Source organism: Lissotriton vulgaris, chromosome 4_1, assembly GCF_964263255.1.
Source record: "Lissotriton vulgaris chromosome 4_1, aLisVul1.2, whole genome shotgun sequence".
Lineage (NCBI taxonomy): Eukaryota > Metazoa > Chordata > Amphibia > Caudata > Salamandridae > Lissotriton > Lissotriton vulgaris.
This window is the reverse complement of record NC_141691.1, coordinates 1,650,186,476-1,650,210,888: the sequence shown is the minus strand read 5'-3', so window position 1 is coordinate 1,650,210,888 and position 24,413 is coordinate 1,650,186,476.

The following is a 24,413-nucleotide window of genomic DNA, read 5'->3' as shown; positions in this document are numbered from 1 at the left end:
AGATAGAGAGGTAGAGAGTAGAGAGTGAGTAATAGAGAGTATAGAGTGAGTAATAGAGAGTAGTAGAGAGCAGTAGGAGAGTAGCAGAGAGTGAGTAGTAGAGTGAATAGTAGAGTGAGTAGTAGAGAGTAGTAGAGAGTGAGTAGTAGAGAGTGAGTAGTAGAGAGTAGTAGAGAGTAAGTAGTAGAGTGAGTAGTAGAGAGCAGTAGAAAGTGAGTAGTAGAGAGTAGTAAAGAGTGAGTAGTAGAGAGTGAGTAGTAGAGAGTGAGTAGTAGAGAGTAGTAGAGAATGAGTAGCAGAGAGAATAGTAGTGAGTAGTAGAGAGTGAGTAGTAGAGTGAGTAGTAGAGACTAGTAGACAGAGAGTAGTAGAGAGTAGTAGAAAGTGTGTAGTAGAGGGAGAGTAGTAGAGAGTGAGTAGTAGAGAGTGAGAAGTAGAGAGTGAGTAGTAGAGAGTAGTAGTGAGTAGTAGAGAGTGAGTAGTAGAGAGAGAGTAGTAAAGAGTGAGTAGTAGAGAGTAGTAGATAGTGAGTAGTAGGGAGTAGTGAGTAGCGAGTAGTAGGGAGTGAGTAGTAGAGAGAGAGTAGTAGAGAGTAGTAGAGTAGTAGAGAATGAGTAGTAGACAGGGAGTATTTGAGAGTAGTGGAGTAGGAGAGAGTAAGTAGTAGAGAGTAGTGGGGAATATTCCAAAGTTTGGCACAGCACCACTTTCACAATGAGTCCAATCAAATCATATCACTTAGAGTCCTTATTGAAGCGCTGAATCTTGGCGTATATTCAAATGCTTTTTTTTTCCTTAAGTTTATGTACCACAGCCAGCCGAAACGTTTTGTTCTGTACAACAGAACTTCTTCAGGGTGTTCTTATTTCCTTCAAGTTATGTCGGTATCCAGTTGTCATATAACTAGATATTTCTTCCAAATGTTAGACGAGACAAAAGTATATTCTTATTCAAAGTGACTAGGTATCAATTTTACCCACACAATTCGGGCAGACTTGAGTAATTTATAGCATCCTCAAAGTCAGTCTTTCAAAAATTCCAAAGTATAGGACATGATAATCCAAATCCAAATGTTTCTCAAGAAAAGTCATTTACAATCGTTCGGAATATCGGTGTTTGGCCAGATATGATCCAGGGACCCCCAGTATGCAAGGGGAATTAGTCCCCCCTCTGCAAACGCGCCAGTGGCCTGCATTGCAGATAGGTGTAACAAGGGTGTGGCCTCATTACACTTCTCTGCAATGCAGCTCCCTCACGCATACTGGAGGTTCCTGGTGGACTAGTTGACCCCAGGGACCCCCAGTATGCAAGGGGAATTAGTTCCCCCTCTGCAAACGCGCCAGTGGGCTGCGTTGCAGAGAGGTGTAACAAGGGGCATAGTCTCATTACACCTCTGCAATGCAGCCCCTGGCGCATACTGGAGGTTCGAGGTGGGCTAATTGGCCCCCAGGGGCCCCCAGTATGCAAGGGGAATTAGTTCCCCCTCTTCAAACATGCACGGGGGCTGCGTTGCAGAGAGGTGTAAAAAGGGTTGTGGCTTCATTACACCTCTCTGCAATGCAGTCCCCTGGCGCATACTGGAGATTCCTGGTGGGCTTTCAGGTCTTATATAGTTAGGAATTAGCATTAAAAAAACCTTTGAAATTCACTGAAAAAACAATAGGTTTCACACCAGTTATAGTTAGGAATTAGCATTTAAAAAACCTTTGAAATTCACTGAAAAAACCATGGGTTTCACACCAGTTATAGTTAGGAATTAGCATTTAAAAAACCTATTAAATTCACTGACAAAACCATAGGTTTCACACCAGATATAGTTAGCTGGAAATTTTACTGACATAAAACCATTGAAATTCCCACGTTATAGTTAGTTGGACTCACTATAACTTGCGTCGCCTGCAATGCACTGCTGATGACGTCACATATTACATCACTCATGACATGGTCGGTGACATCACTCATGACATCACTGATGACACCATCCAGTGAATGTGTGTCTTTCTGAAAAATAAATTTGTTTTATATATGTATTTGTAAAGGTCGATGGAAGAATAAATGTTTAAATAAGTGTGTAAATGGATGTTTTTAAAAAAAAAAATTGGTTGGTTAACTGGCTTATTAAGTGTATCTTAGTGAATACATATATTAGCGAGTATTGTTTAAATATTTAAATGTTTGTATCAGTGTTTCTCTTTGTGTATAAGTGGCTGCAGGGGTTGGTGACTGACTCACTGTTTGTATGTGTTTTGAAGACAGCATATGTGCAGGACTGTATGGGTGGATGAGTGTGTGTATGTGTGTGTTAGTGAGTGAATGACTGTCTCACTAGTGTCTTCATTAGTAACGACATATGTTTTAATCTAGTATATGTGAGTATTGATGTATATAAGTGAGTATAGTATATTTAGTGAGAGATTGTAGGAGTTCCTGTTTAAATAAGTATGTGTTTCTATAAGTGATTGCTTAAGAGAGTAAGTATGTGTAAGTTTCCTTAGAAGTAAGGTGGTAGTGTGTGTATAAATGTATATGCAAATAAATGGATGTTCAAAATTTTATTTGCATGTGTGAGTATGTGTGTGAGTAACTTTTGGATGACTGCTGATGTGTAACAGGATGTATAGGTGTATCACTACATATGATGAGTGAGTATATATATGAGTGACTATATAGAACTGTTGGTGAATGAGTGGACGTGTATATAGATGGTGGAATTACTGAATTGGTTGTTGTTACTGGTTTGGGTATCTCCATTTTTTTGAAAATGTTTGTTTCCATTTTTGAATATGTGTTTCAAGCGTTACTTTACACTGAAATTAGGTCTGTCACTCTGTCACACGGATGGTGTCACCAGTGATGTCATGAGTGATGTCACTGACCATGTCATGAGTGATGTAATATGTGACGTCATCAGCAGTGCATTGCAGGCGCGCAAGTTATAGTGAGTCCAACTAACTATAACGTGGGAATTTCAATGGTTTTATGTCAGTAAAATTTCCAGCTAACTATAACTGGTGTGAAACCTATGTTTTTTTTCAGTGAATTTAAAAGGTTTTTTAAATGCTAATTCCTAACTATAACTGGTGTGAAACCTATGTTTTTTCAGTGAATTTCATAGGTTTTTTAAATGCTAATTCCTAACTATAACTGGTGTGAAAAATATGTTTTTTTCTGTGAATTTCATAGGTTTTTTAACTGCTAATTCCTAACTTTTTATAGGGCCTTTAGTTTTTTAGTGAATTTCTCAGGTTATTTTTTCACAAATATCTATAGCTTAGAAAGGTATGTTTTTCTAAAAATGAATCCTATATTGTATATTAATATCATATATTTTTTTTAAAAGTATATTAAATTTTTTTTTATATTTCACTCTGGAGCGCTCCTGGTGAGCGCCCCGGTGCGCGTACCGGGGAGCGTTCCGTCAGCGCACCAAAAAAAAAAGAAAAAAAAGAATGAAGGAGTGAGCATGAGGAATGGGGACAAAGAGAGTGATGTAAAGAGAAAGAGAGCTAGAGGGAGAAACACAGAGGGACTGTGTAATAGATAGTAAAACAGAGAAAAGGTATAAGAGGAAGTAACTGAGAAAAGGAAAATGAATAAGGGAGCAAAAGAAGAGAAGAAAGAGGAATAAAACTAAAGCAGAGGTTCTGGGAGAATGTGAATGGGTGATGAAAGTAAAAGGAAGGAGAGTAAAGAATGGGGAATGACAGGTAGTGACGGAACCAGAGAAAAGGAACAGTGGTGACGGAGGGAAAGAAAATAGAGTGTAAGTAAAGAGGAGTGAAAGAGGGTGGATAAAAGTGAATAAGGGTAAGACATGGGGAGTGACAGAGAGAAAGAACAGAGAGAGTAAAGGAAGGAGTGTCAGAAACTGACTAGGTGAACCAGAAAAAAAGGTAAGTGAGGGAGTGTGGATGAGCAGGGGCACTGAAAGAAGTTGAATGTGGTAGGAAAGTAAGGAAAATATGGAGGATAAGAATAAGTGAGGGACGCAGCATAAGGAAACAGGGTGAGGTAGGGTGAGAGAAAAGTAGTGAGGTTAAAGCAAAGGGTGATGACAAACTACATTTTGTAGTCACACTTACCATATAATTAATGAAAACTTACTTGCATGTTTAAACTACACTTTGTATCTGTGAAAGACAAAAGAAAAAACAAGTTATAATTAGTAAAATATATATTTTAAAATAGAAGAAACAGGTCAAGAGGTGAAAAATCAAAAAAGTGTACTAAGAAATAAAGCAATAGTGAAGGATACAAAAACAGAAATAAAGTAATGTAGAAAGACAAAAAAGAGGGAAAAAGAAATAGAAGGAGAAGATAAGTAAGATACTAAAAGAATGTGAGACACCAAAACGAAATCAGGAAAGAGAAGAAAGTAAAAGGAAAATGAGTGAAAAGGAAAGGAGTCTAAATGAGGATCCATTAATAAGAAAGAGGAATGGAAGATGACTGAGAGTAAGTGAAGGGGAGTCACAGAGTGAAGGGATGAAAGGAATGAGGTTAATATAGAACGATAGAGGAGAAAGGAGTGAGAAAGTTAGTACACAGAAAGACAAAGGGAAGGACTGCGTGAACTGCAGTACAATGAGTGAAGAAAGGAAAAAGAGTAAAGGAGCAAAAGAAGGAAAGAGAGGGGAAGAGAACTAAAACAGTGGTACTGAGAGAATGTGAGAAAGCTGAAAAGTGGCGCAAGGGAGAGAGGAAATGCAGACAGTTGAAATTGGATTGAGGAGTTGTGAAAGAAGTGGAGTAAAGGAACAGCGATGAAACAAAGAGAAAGAAAGGCAGTGTAAGTGAGTAAAGAGAGCTGAAAAAGGGTGGAAAAAGGAAAATGAGTGTGAGACAAAGGGAATACAATATAAATTACACAATGCAAACTATAGAATGACTTATACTATATGTTACATTGTTTTTTTTTTGCTGTTCTCAGAATATATTGAATTTCACTTAAATTACTGAGTTCAAACTCTTCATCATATAACATCGGGAAAAAAAAACACAATCTAAAAGATTGTGTTTAAAAAAAAACATAAAAACTTACAAATCATATATGTACAATAATCTTTGATTCACTTACTTTTCCTTGAAGCCAAATAGTGAATAGTGAAGGTCCTTTTGGTGGAAAAAAAGTCTGCTGTTCTCTATAACTTCCATTTCATCGACTTCCGATGAAAAAAGATCTAAGAACATCATACCTTACACTTTCCTTACGGCCAAATCGTGTCAGATATATGAGTATTTTTTACTATGAGATCCACTTACAGTACCATAAATAATACCCATATGTAAATACCATTGATTTGCCCCCAAAATCGTTTTTTGAATAACATTTTAGAAACACAGCGCAGGACCTATGTACAAGCATTCAATTTCACTACTGAAACCTCACTGTTTCACAAAATATAAATCCCCTATCTTGCAAATATACATAGCAAGCATTATCAAAAAGCAAGACACAAACCAACAGCAAAGAAACTCAGGGCCTTATTTATGGAGGCCTTGTGCCACCGGTACGTCACTTTTGTCCCATGTTAAAAGTGGCGCACCGGCTCCAAAAGGCAATCATAAATAACACCCAAATGTAAATACCATTGATTTGCCCCCAAAATCGTTTTTTGAATAACATTTTAAAAACACAGCGCAAGACCTATGTACAAGCATTCAATTTCACTACTGAAACCTCACTGTTTCAAAAAATACAAATCCCTATCTTGCAAATATACATAGCAGGCATTATCAAAAAGCAAGACAGAAACCAATAGCAAACAAACTCAAGGACCTATTTATGAAGGCCTTGCGCCACCGGTGCGTCACTTTTTTCCCATGTTAAATGTGACGCATTGGCGCCACAAGGCAATCATAAATAGGGCCCAAATGTAAATACCATTGATTTGCCCCCAGAATCGTTTTTTGAATAACATTTTAGAAACACAGCGCAGGACCTATGTACAAGCATTCAATTTCACTACTGAAACCTCACTGTTTCACAAAATACAAATCCTCTATCATGCAAATGTTCATAGCAAGCATTGTCAAAAAGCAAGACAGAAATCAACAGCAAAGAAACTCAGGACCTTATTTATGAAGGCCTTCCACCACCGGTGCATCACTTTTTTCCCATGTTAAAAGTGACGCTCCAGCGCCACAACGCAATCATAAATAAGGCTCAAATGTAAATACCATTGATTTGCTACCAAAATCGTTTTTGGAATAACATTTAAAAAACACAGCGCAGGACCTATGTACAAGCATTCAATTTCACTACTGAAACCTCACTGTTTCACAAAATACAAATCCCCTATCTTACAAATGTTCATAGCAAGCATTATCAAAAAGCAAGACACAAACCAACAGCAAAGAAACTCAGGGCCTTATTTATGAAGGCCTTGCACCACCAGTGCGTCACTTTTTTCCCATGATAAATGTGACGCACCGGCGCCACAAGGTAATCATAAATAACACCCAAATGTATATACCATTGATTTGCCCCCAAAATCGTTTTTTGAATAACATTTTACAAACACAGTGCAGGTCCTATGTACAAGCATTTCATTTCACTACTGAAACCTCACTATTTCACAAAAGATAATTCCTCTATCTTGCATATTTTAATATCAAGCATTTCCAAAAAACATGCCACAAGCCAACAAGAAAAAATCTCAATCTGCTTCCTAATTGGAGGTAACGCAGGTGGCATAATTCTAAAACATTGAAATATATTTCTTTACAGCGGCAGACACTATTAATTGCTTCTCAAAAAAATAAAAGCCATTCTTATACCCCAAAATCGTTTTTTAAATAACTTTTTACAAACACACCACAAGTCCTATGTACAAGCATTCAATTTTACTACTGAAACTTCTCTATCTGCTTCCAAATCTTCTCCATAGAGCAAATAAGTCTCTATCTAAATTAAATGAATCATTACTTACCTTTACAAATGCTTTGGGAGATTAAGAACAGTGTCAGACACACACACCAATTTTTCTTTAGCAGACCAAAAGGTGTGCACTCAATACACTGAAACCAAGACTGGCACCTCTAATTCCACACACATATGCTCATTTCAACCAATCAAAACTCTTCCCTCAATTTTTTCAAACCAACACCCTACCCCCTCTCAGACCTTTCTATCTGTTACCATAGCAACTCCCTCCTAACTGAACTCTTAGGTTCAAAAGTTTATTCTACAATGTTGTAAATTAAGTCAGCAAGGATGTTTGACCTCTCAATACACCAGCTTATCCAGGGCATTATTGCTTTTAGTAACTTTTTCTTAACCATTCAAATTGCTTCTTTCACACAACACAACCATGCACCCTAACTTTCAGTTTTCAACTATCTGAATACACCAATCATTGCTTGTGATTCAAGAGCAGAGAAACTCCAAAATTATTTTTTTGTAAACTCCTACTGTTCCAACTGCCATTTCATTCCCACACTTCATCTGACTGCACCAGAACCTTCTCTCATCATGTATTCGGTGTGGATTATTGGACATAGCTACATCCACTGGGCTCAAAGGTATGCAGCTAACACAAATTTTCACAACCTTGATTTATCAAATGTGGAAATCAAATGGATTGGCCAGAGAGGATTGAGATGTCACTAATTGATACCATTGGTGAAAACCTTTTTGCATCTGCCAAACCCTGACCTTTTAATAGTGCACTGTGGTGGAAATGACTTGGGCACTATGACTGGGGTTGGTCTGGAAATGCTTTTAAAGGACACCTTTGATCAATTGATGACACTTTTTCCACAAACTGCCTTGGTATATTCTAATATATGCCAAAGACAGAAATGGAACTGGTCCAACCAATTTTGTCCACAATTTGAGAAAGCACGGAAACATGTAAATAAATCTGTTTCTGCTTACATGAGAGACTATGGAATGGGTTCAATATACAACAATAACTTGCGTTACAACATGCAAGACATCTAGAGAGGAGATGGTGTGCACTTCTCAGATGAGGGGAATAGAATATTCCTCCTGAATTTAAGACTGTGCATTGGAACCTACTTGTAGGTACTTAAATCAGCCACAGAACCCAAAAGCTCTTTTCAGGGCTACCCTACCTCTGATCACTCATAATGATTTTCTTTTTCTAACTTTTTTCACTATTTTTCACCAAAGTACGCTCCCCGGTACGCTTCCCGGTGCGCGTACCGGGCGCTTCCCCCGCAAATTAAAAAAATATATATATTTCTTTGGGATATATGAGCCTCCTAAGCCCCCCACAGAAAACCTAGGGGGTCAGGGGCTGTCTACCGTGCCCCCTTCTACCCATTCCCAACATTGTTTGTCCTCCATCTTGTGTCTCGATTGTACCGAAACACAAAATGGAGGACCCCCGTAACGCTGCCGGTGCGCGTACCGGGGCGCACACCGGTAAGCGCTCCCTAAAGAAAGGTGGGAAAGTAATTTACAGAAAAACCACTGGAGACACTTTCATCAAATATAGAATAGGCCCTACTACATAGCAGTCCCTACCTTTTACCCAAATTTGGTGGAATTCCATTGAGACATTTAGGCTGTAGGCCTGTCTAAATATCCTGAGGTAAATTACATGACAAAAACACATATGAAGTGTTAGAATTTACAACCAATTAAAAAGTTACTTTCATTTTCTACGATTATTTCCTGACATTTGATTGGTTATGTACATGAATATATATAAAAAAAAGAGAGGGAAACACAGCCATTTTGACTACTACTTCCTGAAGTACATTTGAAAAGGAATTACACTGAGAACTTCAACTGCTTTCTCAAAGGTAAGTTGTTATTTTGGAAAGTGAAGTATGTTGTGCACTTTAAGTTAATTTGAGAAAAAATATTCTAATAGTTATATACTATCCCTCTGTAATAGTTATAGATTGAGATAGGCTTCTCTGTTATAGTTATGGATTGAGTTAGGCTTCTCTTGTATAATTATAAATTTACTTAGGCTTTATGACATACACTTTTTTATATTTCTAATTCCAGCCTGGTACCATACACTGCCCAAAGATAACTTCACTGTTAAAAAATCCAAACTACCTGTCTGAACTTAAACCCAACAGTGCCCTATCTCTACTGATATATTTATTTTTTATACAATTTACAGCAACAAAATGGAAGGGGAACTGAATATTTCTTTTGAAATTGTTTTGGACAACAACCCTGAAGAAAAAATTGCTGAGAATGATACCTTTGATTTTATGGATGAGTCTCTGGACCATGAATTAGTTCAGTATGTGGAATCAATGGAATCACAGATTGAAAATGAGGACATTCCAGACAATATATTGTTAGAAGTTTTATTAAATTATGAAAAAGAATCAGAATAAATTTATATTTAATAATCAACAATTGTTCGATACATTATTCATTTTTATATGTAATTCATCAAGTAGTTCCAAAATGTTTATAATATAAAGTGAGACTTATAGTATACTGTGCTACTTTTTTGTGTTACATAGTAAATTTGCTCATAGTTACTTCCTTTCTCCCACTAAATTATCTCCAATGTGTATTTAACATCTCTTTATCATCTCCTGCCTCCATGTTGTTTCTGCTTTCCTGACAGACTATGGTATGAATTCCATATACCACAATAACTTCTTCAACAACATGCAAGATATCTACAAAGGAGACGGTGTATATTACATTTTAGACTCTGCATTGGTACCTACATGTTGGTACTTGAAAAAAAAAAGCAACAAAAAGAACAATTAATAAACATACAATTTTTGAAAAGTCTGTCATTCTTTTTTCCCCATGGTACGCTCCCCGGTACGCTCCCCAGTCCGCTCCCCGGTGCGCGTACAGGGCGCTCCCCCCGCGCAAAATGAAAAAAATCATTTTTTTTTTTGCCCCGCAGGGCCCTTTTATAGCCCCCACATCTAACCTAGGGGATCAGGGGGGGTCTACCCTGCCCCCTTATGGTCATTTCCCCCTTTGTTTTGGCCACCTCTTGTGTCTCGATCCTACCAAGACACAAGATGGCGGCCACTCCGGACTGTTTCGAATGTTTACAGACACCCGAGAGCCAATCAGCTTTCCGTGCGCAAGTCGCGTGGCGCGCCTGATGCGCTACCCGGTGTGTGTACCGGGCCGCTGCCATAGCTACATATATTTTTTTTAACCTAAATTACTCAAAATCCACTGGAGCACTGGAGATCCGCCAGCTTGTCGCTGTTTGCTACATTCAGGTTTCGACTAACCTGCATGAAGGGACACTCTTTTGCCTACTTAGATTCTTAGTTGTGGAATTCTCTCCCAGAAAACTCGTTGGAACTGCAACTTCTTACTTGCTTTTCATAAAAATCTGAAGACTTGGCTTTTCTAGCTGTCTACTGGGGTCACCGTTATCTGCCTCTATCCTGTGCCGGAAAACCCCTCTGCGTAGCTGCCACACTTTAAGTCTGTTAAAATAAATAAAATAAAAATAAAAAATTAATTTTTTAATTGATCATTATTTATGTTAATTGTATAATTACCTTTTTATAAATGTATGTATTAGGTGCTGGTTTTAGCTTTTGTAGGGGTATAGGGTGGGAAGTAAATTAGTTATGATTAATTAATAATTATGTATTACTATAATTATTTATCTAAAAGATAATTATGTAAATTGTGTACTAAGTTATTTTTTATTTTGTGTAGTTTGTTGTTTTTGTATGGGTATAGGGTGTGCAGGAAATTCATTATACTATTTTATTAATGTTATTTACAAAAATATTTAATTAATAACGTAAATTGTGTAATTAAGATACTGTTTGTGTTATATATTAGGTGTCAGTTTCAATGGCAGGGGTAAAGTGTGGGGAGTTAATTAAATGTAACAAATTAGGTATTACTTAATTATTATTAATTGTTTAATTGATAAATAAGTATGTAAATTATTATGGACTGGGTTGTTTGTTTTCTAAGAATAAAGGTGGGAAGGAAATTAAATATACTTATTTTACTATTAGGCAATTATTATTAATTTCATTGATAAATAATTATGTAAAATGTGCAAATATTATCATTTATTAAATGTATTTTACGTGAGTTACTTAAATAATAAAAACTGTAGAAATATTTAAATATTTAAATATTTTTTAAAAAAATCTTTTATTATGTTGTGCTTTTTTAATAAAAAAAATATTGTATTTATTTGTTTTTATTATTATTAGATTATAGGGCCTCATTACGATGGACTTTTGTCCGACCGCCATCCTGGAACTAGCTGTCGGCGGTCCCGCCATTGGTATTAGAATGCGACCAACTTCAAGGGGGTTGCAATGTGTACCTTTTAATATGTGGCGTGTGCTGCAGGTTGCAGCACACGCCGCAATACAAAAAAACACATTTCAAACATCCCTGGTTGCTGTCCCTGGGGCTGCAGGGGAGGCCATAGGGCTCCCCCGCATCATTTTATTATCACATTTGTGCTCCAGTGAGGTGCCAGTCTCTGAGACAGTGGGGAAACAGCAAGGCTCCCCCCTATAAATATATTACTTTCCAGGGGAGGTGGCGGTCCCCAGTGCTTTGAATAGTCGGAGAAGGGTGCCCAAAGAAAACAAAAAGCTGAAGTCTTGTGAGCATTTCATGGAGATTTGTCAAGTGACACCAAAGTTATTGGCAAAGCAAAAAACGTTTTTCTTATGAAAACTTTGGTCCTAATTATAACTACCTACCTGCTATCGCCAGTAGGTAATATATATATATATAAATATATATTCACTGATAAAACATAGGTTTCAGGCAGGTTATAGTTAGGAATTAGCATTTAAAAAACCTTAGAAATTCACTGAAAAAAGCATAGGTTTTGGGAATGTTATAGTTAGCTGGACATTTCATTCATACAAAACCATTGAAATTCCTCTGTTATAGTTAGTTGTACTAACTGTAACTCTCGCGCCTGCAATCCACTGTGATGATGTCACATATTACATCATTCATGACATGGTCAGTGACATAATAATAAAGGCGAGAATTTCTAACGTTTTTTAAATGCTAATTCCTAACTATACCCACTTCAACTATCTATCTCTGTCTGTGTATTTATTGTATTTGTAAAATTCTTCTCCTCCGCCCTACCACATTATATTGTGCTATAAATAGCGTATGCAACCATCTTACCTGTGACAGTAAGGGGCCCATTAGGATGACGGGCGGACTTTGTCCGCCCGTCATCCTACCGGTGATTGGGACCGCCCGCCATAAGGGCGGGGGTCCCTTGGGGGCTATTAGGATGTGCCCGCCACAGTGGCGGGCACATCCTGTAGTTGTAGCATTGTGGCGGGCGGTGCACTCGGCACCGCCCGCCACAATGCAAAAAATGCATTTTCACATTTGCATATGCAAAGCGGCAGGCACCGCGCGGTGCCTGCCGCTTTGTATATGCAAATGAAGGGGGGTACCTAGGTACCCCCCCTGTGCACCCCCACCTCGGCCTTCAACATGGGGGCCCGCAGGGGCCCCCAATGGCAATGACCGCCTGCCTTTCCGTGGCGGGATCGTCGCTGCGGAAAGGCACCCATAGCCACACATGCAAATATGGCTGGCGGTGTCTGATAGACACCGCCACCATATGAACCCTTTTCCGCGGAAAAGTGGAAAAGTGGCGGGCGGTGTTTGCCACCGCTGCAGTCCCCCCCGCTATTGTAATGTGGCGGGGGGAAAAGGGTGGCGGGCGGGCATTTCTGTCGGGCGGATCGACACCGCCACCATGGTGATGGCGATCTGCCCGGGAGCCCTAAGTGTGGGCTATTCCTCCTTTTTTTTCCTGCATATTTATACACAGCAAAATCAACTCAATACTAATAAATTTTCAGGCACGCGTACATTACGTCATTACACTACAATAACAGGATGTTGACGCAACTCTGAGGCTAGAACACTAATTTCCAGCACCAAGTTCTACAGTGTACCTGAATAACCACATAGGTATATATATATATATATATATATATATATATATATATATATATATATATATATATATATATATATATATATATATATATATATATACATATATATATATATATATATATATAGTGAGTGGCTGTAGGGATCATTGTAAACTTGTATCAGGGATTGTATAAGAGAGTAAATATTTGTTAGTATATGTTTGAATAAGTAAGGTGTGTATAACTGTATAGTTGAGGAAATGGAGGTGTGATTGTGTTTTTGCATGACTGACTAGGTGTGTGAGTAACTCCATGGATGAGAGACAGTCTGTGAGTGTCTATTTACACTGATTGTATCTAAGGTTATATTAGAATCTGAAGAGGTTCATTGTATTATCACATTAATGATATCATCAGTGATGTGATGAGTAATATCAAATGAGATGTCATCAGTGATGTTATTTGAGATGTCATCAGTGATGTCATCAGTGATGTCACTGACCATGTCATGAATGATGTAATATGTGACATCATCAGCAGTGGATTGCGGGTGCGCGATATATAGTTAGTGCAACTAACTATATATGGAATTTCAATGGTTTTGTTTGAGTAAAATAAGGTTTTGTAAATGCTAATTCCTAACTATATATGGTCTATAACCCATGGTTTTTTCAGTGAATTTTCAAGGTTTTGTAAATGCTAATTCCTAACTATATATATATATGGTCTATAACCTATGGTTTTTTCAGTGAATTTCAATTGTTTTTTAATAGCAAATATCAAAAGCTTTAAAATGTCAAGTACGTGGTAGGTAAAAACATTTTCGTGTCTATGCACGCTGATGTGCTTTGAACGCTGCCCCCCCCTCTTTTCTTTTAGGAGTATTCTCTCTTTGCAGATAGTGAAGGGTAGGTAACGCAGGCCTTTGCCCCCGTTGTAATCCGTTGTGTCTGCTTCCCTCTCCATTTGATTGATTGTTATCCAAGCATTTACTGTTTTGAAATTGGTTCTCTTTGGTTCATTCTCTATTTACAAACAAGCACAGAGTCACAATACTCTGTTTAGTCTTTGCAGATAGTGAAAAATCGTTAAAAAAACAAAAGGAATCAAGCAAAATCAGTAGGCCACTAATGGGATCTCTTTTTGACCTCGCTAAAATAGAAACATAAGGAACAACCCCTCATGAGAAATATGAAACTAGTGAGAGGAACTGAGCTCGACGCCATGATGGCTGCAAGACAGCTCGGCTCCGCTGCCCACCCCACCCAAAACAACGACAAACCCTATGCAAATATTATAAATATATACAACACACCAGCAAAGTAACAGGGTAAAACGTTTTATTAAATAACTATTTACATGGCAGCCTGCTGCAACATCGATCCAAATGCTGCGGCCTACGAGATGAAGAGGACGGGGCGTTGACTAGGCGGGGCCTCTGGCCGCAACCACAGCGCCAACGATCGCTGCTGACGGAGGGGAGCCTTGCCGGTGAGAGCCACTGATCTGAAGAACCGCTGCCTGCGGTGCCTCCCTGAGCCGCTTGACGGAGGCCCCCGAGGGGCGGTGTGCTGGCGCGGACTCGGAGGGGGCGCTTGGCTCCTGCCCCCTCCCCAAGTCTTGTTGCCCTGGTGTGGCCTGAGATCGCCCCCGACATAGGCGGTCGGCTCCCGAGGTCAGGCGGAACTTGTTGCCTTTTGGTGACTCTTCCATTCTGGACCTTGTCCCACAATCCGTTTGACCTGAAGACACGTCCTGCGATGCCCTGGTCCAACCATCACATATACCTGCACCAGGAGACGGCGTGGGGTGCACTGGAAGGGAGAGGCGGCACGAACGAGCCTCCCCCACCTCCCCAGGTGGAGGTTTCTCAGCTACACCCCAGCGCTTCACTCGGCCACCTGAGTTGCGCCTGCTCCTGCGGCACAGAGCCTCGCTCGGCCAGCTGAATTGCGCCTGCTCTTGCTATTACAGCGTCTCACCCGCCATCCGGCTGAATTGCACCCACTCTTGCGGTACAGCGACAGGCTACAGGTTACATCGGAGTTCCGACTGAAGAGTGGAGTGGACATGGACCGCACCGTGCTCCATGTAAGGAAAGACATAGACAAGCGCTGTGAGATATTGCATGTAGTGCAGACCATCACTGGGAATGTGAAAAATTGTATGGTGTGACTGTGCGTACATGCCCTGATTGTATGGTGTGAATGTGTATGTATTCCATATGCCCGGCCGATAAACGTTCTGTTTGCGCAACTGCCGCGTTAGAAAACAACATAGTGACGCGTCGCGTAACCGCGACGTATCGCGTTGTCGCGTAATGCGTCATATGACGCGCCGCGTTAGTGCACCCGGAAGTGCTCCGGTGCGCGAGGCGCGAAGCGCAGCTTCCCGGAAGCGATCTGGGGCGCGGCGCGGAGCGCGTAACGTAAGCATAACAGGTCATGTGACTTGTTAATAAAACTTTTCATTGGTTCATTTCACTTTTGGGTTCCTAAAGATGTAAGGCTAGGTCATGTGACCTAAAAATAACACTTTTCATTGGTTGAGAACTATTTTTTGTCCCAAATGATGAAAACCCCTCCTTGTTCCCTCACTCTGACTTTCATCTTTGTGAGAGGAAGACCTTTTTTCATCACTTAGCAATAGCAAGTGTTGTAGCTTCAGCTGCTGCATCCCCACCACCACCACCACCTCCTAGGAAGAGAGTACCACCTCCTCAGGTGGTGGTTGAGCAAGAGGTGCCCCCCCACACCTTCTTGTTACCTGATTCGGCCAGCTCAATCGATCGAGCATGAGACTCTGTTGTGATCTGAAGAACCGCTGCCTGCGGTGCCTCCCTGAGCCGCTTGACGGAGGCCCCCGAGGGGCGGTGTGGTGACGCGGACTGGGAGGGGGCGCTTAGCTCCTGCCCCCTCCCCAAGACTCGCTCGGCCAGCCGAGTTGCGCCCACTCTTGCGGCCTACGACATGAAGAGGCCGGGGCGTTGACTAGGTGGGGCCTCCGGCCGCAACCACAGCGCCAACGATCGCTGCTAACAGAGGGGAGCCTTGCCTGTGAGAGCCACTGATCTGAAGAACCGCTGCCTGCGGTGCCTCCCTGAACCGCTTGACGGAGGCCCCCGAGGGGCGGTGTGGTAGCGCGGACTGGGAGGGGGTGCTTGGCTCCTGCCCCCTCCCCAAGTCTCGCTCGGCCAGCTGAGTTGCGATTACTCTTGCGGCCTACGACATGGAGAGGCCGGGGAGTTGACTAGGCGGGGCCTCCGGCTGCAACCACAGCGCCAACGATTGCTGCTGACTGAGGGGAGCCTTGCCGGTGAGAGCCACTGATCTGAAGAACCGCTGCCTGCGGTGCCTCCCTGAGCCGCTTGACGGAGGCCCCCGAGGGGCGGTGTGGTGGCGCGGACTGGGAGGGGGCGCATGGCTCCTGCCCCCTCCCTAAGTCTCTCTCGGCCAGCTGAGTTGCGCCTGCTCTTGCTATTACAGCGTCTCACCCGCCATCCGGCTGAATTGCACCCACTCTTGCGGTACAGCGACTCTTCCATTCTGGACCTTGTCCCACAATCCGTTTGACCTGAAGACACATCCTGCGGCCTGGTCCCTGAATGTGTGCAAGGGGACAGTATTGATTGGATCAAGATGGCGGCTTCACACAAAGCTGACTCAAGTGTTGCTGCTGATGCTATGCAGACAAAAACTGGTTTTCAGTTTGTACATTCTTCAGGATTTTTCCATCCAAGGCTGGTTGAGAGTTTGTAGAACGATGGCTTCAGATTTTCAACATACTACTCTTCAACATTCTTCATAAATGTAATTCTGGTCCTGCCGCTACTTATTGGAGACATTAAACTATACTCTGGACCTGCCTGGCCTCGACCAAAATGGCGCCAGTATGGGATCGACTTGCAACTCCTTATGACGTTCTAGTTACTTAGCCTTGATGTTATGGGGGATGTATGCGGTCTTTGTGCACATGGTGGGTGGGGAAGGGTACTGACTGGGAATACGGACAACCCTATTGATGTCGATTTTTCATTATTGATTATTGTATTAATAAAGCTTCGAAGTAATGTTACCCATGATACTCGCCCATGGTGTGCTTATGGACGATTTTATTGTAACTGATCCTGTTATACTTTCAATTAAAAAATCAACCTTCACTGATCCTGCAACCGTTTGTCACGTTTAGTTTTTTCAATTAAATGGCTCGCTTGTTACATACTTCTATACCCCTGGCTTTTGAAAGACACCATCTTGTAGAATAAAGGGCTGCGTCAAGGGTGGTATTGCCCAGAATGTCTTGTTTTCTAGTGCTCGTAATGACGAAGCTAGAACTGCCGAAAGGGATTCTGGTCCTGCCGCTACTTATTGGAGACATTGAACTATACTCTGAACCTGCCTGGCCTCGACCAAAATGGCGCCAGTATGGGAGTGACTTGCAACTCCTTATGACGTTCTAGTTACTTAGCCTTGACGTTATGGGGGATGTATGCGGTCTTTGTGCACATGGCGGGCGGGGAAGGGTACTGACTGTGAATACGGACAACCCTATTGATGTTGATTTTTCATTATTGATTATTGTATTAATAAAGCTTCGAAATAATGTTACCCATGATACTCGCCCATGGTGTGCGTATGGACAATTTTATTGTAACTGATCCTGTTATACTTTCAATTATAAAATCAACCTTCACTGATCCTGCAACCGTTTGTCACGTTTAGTTTTTTCAATTAAATGGCTCGCTTGTTACATACTCCTATACCCCTGGCTTTTGACCCTTTCCTACGCGCGGTCTGTACTACCGCCCTCGGGCGATCTATGTAATGAACAGACTACCATTGCCGAAACACAAGGGAATGCATCTCAGAGAGATAAGTCAAGTACTTGGTAGATAAAAACATTTTCGTGTTTATGCACGCTGATGTGCTTTGAACGATGCCCCCCCCTCCTCATCATTTAGATTACCACCGCCCATTGCACAAAAGCGTACCGGGCGCTCCCCACGCAAAAAGCCTCCACATCAAACCTAGGGGGTCAGGGAGGATCTACTATGCCCCCTTATGGTCATTTCCCCCTTCGTTTTGGCCTCCTCTTGTCTCTCGATCCTACCAAGAGACAAGATTGCGGCCGCTCCGGACTGTTTAGAATATTGACAGACACCGGAGAGCCAATCAGCTTCGCTTCCCGAAGTTCCGTTACGCGTCAAGTACGCGAACCGGAGCACTACCCGGAGCGCTGTCACAGATATATATATTTTTTTGAACGTTAATTTATCAAAATCCACTGGAGCACATATATTGAGACCTAGCAAAGGCACATCGGGCTAACAGTCCCTACAATTTTGCCAAGTTTCATGCAAATCCATTCAGCCGTTCGAGCTAAAAGTGAGGCCAACCGCCCTACGGAAATTAACATGGGACCCCCCTTTTTTCTCGGCCCCCCCTTGACGAACCCCCCCCCCAAATTTTCAGGGGCTGCTCAAAAACAAAATGTGCCATTTTCCTGAAAATTTCAGCCAATTCCGTCCACAAACGCCAAAGTTATTAGACATAGAATTTTCAAAAATCCCATAGAGAAAAAATCTTAACTATATATACCTACTGGCGACTGCCAGTAGGTAATATATATAAATACATATATATATATATATATATATATATATATATATGTATATATATATATATATATATATATATATATATATATATATATATATATATATATATATATATATATATATATATATATATATATATATATATATATATATATTCAATGAAAAAACCATTGGTTTTAGGCCATATATAGTTAGGGATTTGCATTTACAAAACCTTATTTTACTCACACAAAACCATTGAAATTCCATATATAGTTATAAGCGCTAACTATATATCGCGCACCCGCAATCCACTGCTGATGATGTCACATATTACATCATTCATGACATGGTTAGTGACATCACTGATGACATCACTGATGACAACATCCAGTGACTGTATGTTTCTGTAAAGTTAAAACATGTCTTACATATTGAAGAATGAGTGGATGTATAAGTGTCTGGATGAAGGATTTAGTAGATGCAAGACTGACTGTATGAGTGAGTGATTAAATGTGTCTCACTGAGTGCATGGGTTAGTGACTAAACTGTTTTAATTTGTGCATCATTATATCTGTTGTTCTACAAACTGCTGCATATGTTGATCAGTAGCTATATGAGTAACTGTATGGGTTATTGATTGGTTGTCCAAGTATTTGTATGGGAAACTGAGTGTGTGTGTATGGGTGGCTAGGAGGTGTGTGACTCTGTACATAGATGTGTGAGTAGTTGATTCGCTATATGTATAGATTCAAAACTGCATGTGGAAACAGCTATATGGGCGGTTGACTGTGCATGAGTGTATTAGTGAGTGAATGGATATCTCAGTGCTACATGTCATATTAAGTACATATGTAAAACACAATACATGTGAGAGTTGACATCTATAAATAACTGTGCATAAGAGCTTGTGAATGTGTGAGTGGCTGTATGGATCATTGTGAACATGTATCAGAGATTGTATAAGAGAGTAAAGTAAATATGTGTTAGTATATGTTTGAATAAGTAAGGTGTGTATAACTGTATAGTTGAGAAAATGGAGGTGTGATTGATTTTTGGCATAACTGACTAGGTGTGTGAGTAACTCCATGGATGAGTGACTGTCTGTTTACACTGATTGTATCTAAGGTTATATTAGAGTCTGAAGAGGTTCATGGTATTATCCCATGAATGATATCATCAGTGATGTGATCAGTCATGTCAAATGAGATGTTATCAGTGATGTCATCAGTGATGTCATTTGAGATGTCATCAGTGATGTCATCAGTGATGTCACTAACCATGTCATGAATGATGTAATATGTGACATCATCAGCAGTGGATTGCGGGTGCGCGATATATAGTTAGCGCTTATAACTATATATGGAATTTCAATGGTTTTGTGTGAGTAAAATAAGGTTTTGTAAATGCAAATCCCTAACTATATATGGCCTAAAACCAATGGTTTTTTCATTGAATTTTCAAGGTTTTGTAAATGCAAATTCCTAACTATATATGGAGTATAACCTATGGTTTTTTCTGTGAATTTCAATGGTTTTTTAATAGCAAACATCAAAAGCTGTCAAATGTCAAGTACGTGATAGGTAAAAACGTTTTCGTGTTTATGCACGCTGATGTGCTTTGAACGCTGCCCCCCCCCCTCCCCTCTTTTCTCTTAGTAGTACTCTCTCCTTGCAGATAGTGAAGGGTAGTTAACGCAGACCTTTACCCCTGTTGTAATCCGTCGTACCTGCTTGTCTCTCCATTTGATTGATTATTATCCAAGCATTTACTGTTTTACAATTGGTTCTCTTTGGATCATTCTCTATTTACAAACAAGCACAAAGTCGCAATACTCTGTTTAGTCTTTGCAGATAGTGAAAAATCGTGCAAAAAAAATAAAAGTAATCGAGCAAAATCAGTAGACCACTAATTCGATCTCTTTTTAACCTCGGTAAAATACAAACATTAGGAATAACCCTTCATGAGAAATACGAAAATAGTGAAATGAATTGAGCTCCACACCATGAGGGCTGCAAAACAGCTCGACTCCGCCACCCACACCGCCCAAAATAACGGCAAACCCTATGCAAATATTATAAATATACACAACACACCACCAAAGAAACAGAATAAAACATTTTATTAAATAACTATTTACATAACTATTTTATACTTTTTATTGCCCGATCCGGCTAGCTCAATCGATCGAGCATGAAAGTCATGCACTGATAACAAGCGTTGAGAGTTTGTAGAATGATGGCTTCAGATTTTCCACATACAGTGTAGTGGCGCGAACTGGCAGGGGGCGTTTGGATTCTACCCCTTCTCCAAATAAGATTTTCATACGTGAATGTTCGTTCATGCTTTTTGTCCCTGAGTTGCTTCCATGTCACTGCCTTACATAAATGGCATAAGTCCTGGTTATTGAGTGCCATACTTCAGAGTTCTAAGCAGTTCTTGTAACACTGTTTAAACCTTATTTGCACCTGCTGCAGCTTCACTATTCAAAGTAGTGGGGTCCATTTGTGGACCTGACTGCATTGGAAAACAATGTGATACGGTGCCTCCCTAAACCGCTTGACGGAGGCTCCCGAGGAGCGGTGAGATGGCGCGGACTGAGAGGGGGCGCTTGGCTCCTGCCCCCTCCCCAAGTCGTGTTGCCCTGGTGAGGCCTGAGATCGCCCCCGGCATAGGTGGCCGGCTCCCGGGGTCCGGCGGAATTTTTTCCCTTTTGAAGAATCTTTCATTCTGGACCTTGTCCCACAATCCGTTTCACCTGAAGACACGCTGTCGTAGGGCGCCCCTTTACCGTTTTAGTTGCCATTCCGCCCGCTTTTGGTACTCTGTGCCTCTTCCGCCATTCAGCTGTTTACCGCTCGCTCTTGCGACTACAACGTCTCGCTCACCATGTAGTTGAGTTGCTCCCGCTCTTAAGATTTGACCGAACTTTTTGGACTGCTGAAAGCAGTGGAATTCCGACCGCTGGTTGGTGGAGACATTTTGACTATATTCTGCACCTGCATTGTCGCGTAATGCGTCATATGACGCGACGCGTTAGCGCACCCGGATGTGCTCCGGTGCGCAAGGCGCAGCTTCCCGGAAACGATCCAGAGCGCGCCGCGCAGCGCGTAACGTAAGCATAACAGGTCATGTGACTTGTTAATAAAACTTTTCATTGGTTCATTTTACTTTTCTTTTCCTAATTATGTAAGACTAGGTCATGTGACCTAAAAATAACACTTTTCATTGGATTAAAACTTTTTTTTTCCCAAACGATGAAAGCCCCACCTTGTTTCTGGATGTTTCAGACTGAAGCTGGCGTCACCATGAGAGCACCACCATCTCGTAGCTCCGTCGTGGCCATTCCGCAAGCAATCATGGCAGCCGCTCCCCACCGGAAGCCTGCGGGAGTCGAGGGCGCCCAAGACTTTTGTACAATCTTCAAGGCTGAGGGGACGCTTTCGAGAATGGAACCCAAGCCCTGGCAGACAAGCGTCCGAGTTCCAAGGTGTCCCAGGGCCATTTTACTGGACCAGGCCCAAATCCGAAGAGCCGGCCGCCATTTTAAGAGTCCTGTGGAAGCCGCCTACCGCTGCACCGCAAGAGTGGGAGCAACTCAACTACATGGTGAGCGAGACGCTGTAGCCGTAAGAGCGGGCGGTAAACAGCTGAATGGCGGATGAGGCACAGTGTAGCAAAAGCGGGCGGAATGGCGACTGAAACGATAAAGGGGCGCCCCACTACAGCAGACAAGCCTCCGCCATGTGCTTCAAAACTGCATATGTATCTCGTGATATCAAAGTTGGGCAACCAGTACAGAACAAGCAGTTACGAGTCCCATTTACACCGGCGCCATTTTGGGCGCGGCCGGGCAGGTCCAGGATCTACTGAAACATAAAAAATGAGGCTGACGTCTCTGAAGCAGTTCACGAACAGCAGGACATAGCAAATAAACATGAACTCTCTAAAGCTGTTAACTCACTGCAGAACAAAACAAGTGAACCTGAAACCTCTGGAATAATTGTCGCTCAAAAGAACAACACACAAAACTCTGTAGAGCCTGAAGAAAAAAAAACAGAAGGGCACTGTAGTTTCAGACACACTTAACACTAATGATGAAACAAAGATATCGTCTGTTTATAAAGCAGTTATCATCTTGACAGAATTGACAAAGAAGTGTACAGACACCAATGCATCAGCATTCTCGGAGATAACATCTTAAGGAACAAAGAAACACCTGTTCACTCTTGACACCCCAGGTGCTGTGTATATTGCACTATAGTGCTGCATCGACAAAACGGGCAACCCTATTGATGTGGATTTTTCATTATTGATTATTGTAAAGAAATGGCGACTCCCCCCTTTAGCAGATTAGCTAAATGTTTGCGTAATTTAGGCATAAAAGTTATATTATTGTTGTTGTTGTTGTTATCGTTATAGTTCTGGTTAATTTAAAAAAATGGTTAAATATATTTACAGTTTTTGTTGCGTTCGTTATATTTAAATATTAATAAAGTTTTAAAATGTAACTGTCTTGGAGTACTATATTTTTTTTAAAAATCGGGTGAATGGGGCCTTGAATCGGGTTATTGTCATGTGTGGGCTTTGCAAGTGTACTGCTACAAGATCGGACATTTCAAACTCAAATGCACGTTCTTTTTCTTACCTTTCCGAAGCATGGAGCGCAATAGCAGGCAGAGAAAGGGTGATGCACGTGTTGAACACTGCCTGGCCTGCAAATTGCTGCCAGTGCCCCCCCGCCCGCTCCTGAAAGAGGACACACACACACCGCCGCCCCGAGTACTTCACAAATCTTTAAAAGACCATGCGCTTGTTCAATGGGAAGTGGATAACATGGCTAAGAGCATTTGCTGACTAATGCATGAATATCGCTGACTTTTCAGCGATATTCATGCATTGCGGCCGTTTTTTATCGCATTTGCGATAAACCTTGCTAATAGCAAGGTTTATATGCGATAACATTCGCCGAAGTGCGGCGATAATTATTGTCTCTAAACAAGTTAGAGACAAAAATTACCGCTAGTTGTTGGAAATATGCCCCCGGGTTTTTCCTTGCAGGAATCGGGAAACGAAAGACTAGCACTGAAATCAGTAGTCTCACACCTGAATCGGGAGGGTTGGCATGTCTGGATACTCTACAGCTGGAGCCATACACTACATCCGCAGGGCTAGGTGATAGCCTAGGTCCGGCCTGGACAATCGGACACAGAGGAAGAGAAGTGTCAGAGGGTGCGGTAGTGAATAGGGTGAAAGGGAGGTGTCAAACGGGCACAGGGTGTGATTCTCAGAGAAGAGCAGCGCAGATGGGGGAAGTATATGGCCCATGCATGAGAGAGAGAGCGGGGGTGACCATTGCGTGGGGGAGATGCGTGCGAGGGTGGGGAGCCATGCTGAGAATCGACGGCGTGCAGAGAGTGGCCCTGGTCAAGGCATCTAAAATGGCTGCTGTGCACGACAAAATTGTGGCATTGGACAAAAACGCAAGATGGCGCAGACAATGTTTATCAATAAGGATTCATTTATAACAAAATATTTACTCGCAGTGACAAAATGGTGTTCAACACTTCCTGATTTCCATCGAATCGAACGTTAACAAACGTCACGCAGCAAAAAAAAAAAAAGCTCACGCACAGAGCGGTTTTTAGCCATGTTATCCAATGGAAGGTGGATAACATGGCTAAGAGCATTTGCTGGATAATGCATGAATATCGCTGACTTTTCAGCGATATTCATGCATTGTGGCCGATGTGCGGCGATAATTTTTGTCTCTAAACAATTAAAACGAAGCACAAAATGGCGAATTCCCGTTTCGCTACCAGTTTGCGGCCCAGTTCGCGGCCCGTGAAGCGCTTCTACCGTGAAAAATAAAATTTTTTTTATTTTCCCCACGGGACCCTTTAATAACCCCAACAACATTCCTAGGGGTCAAGAG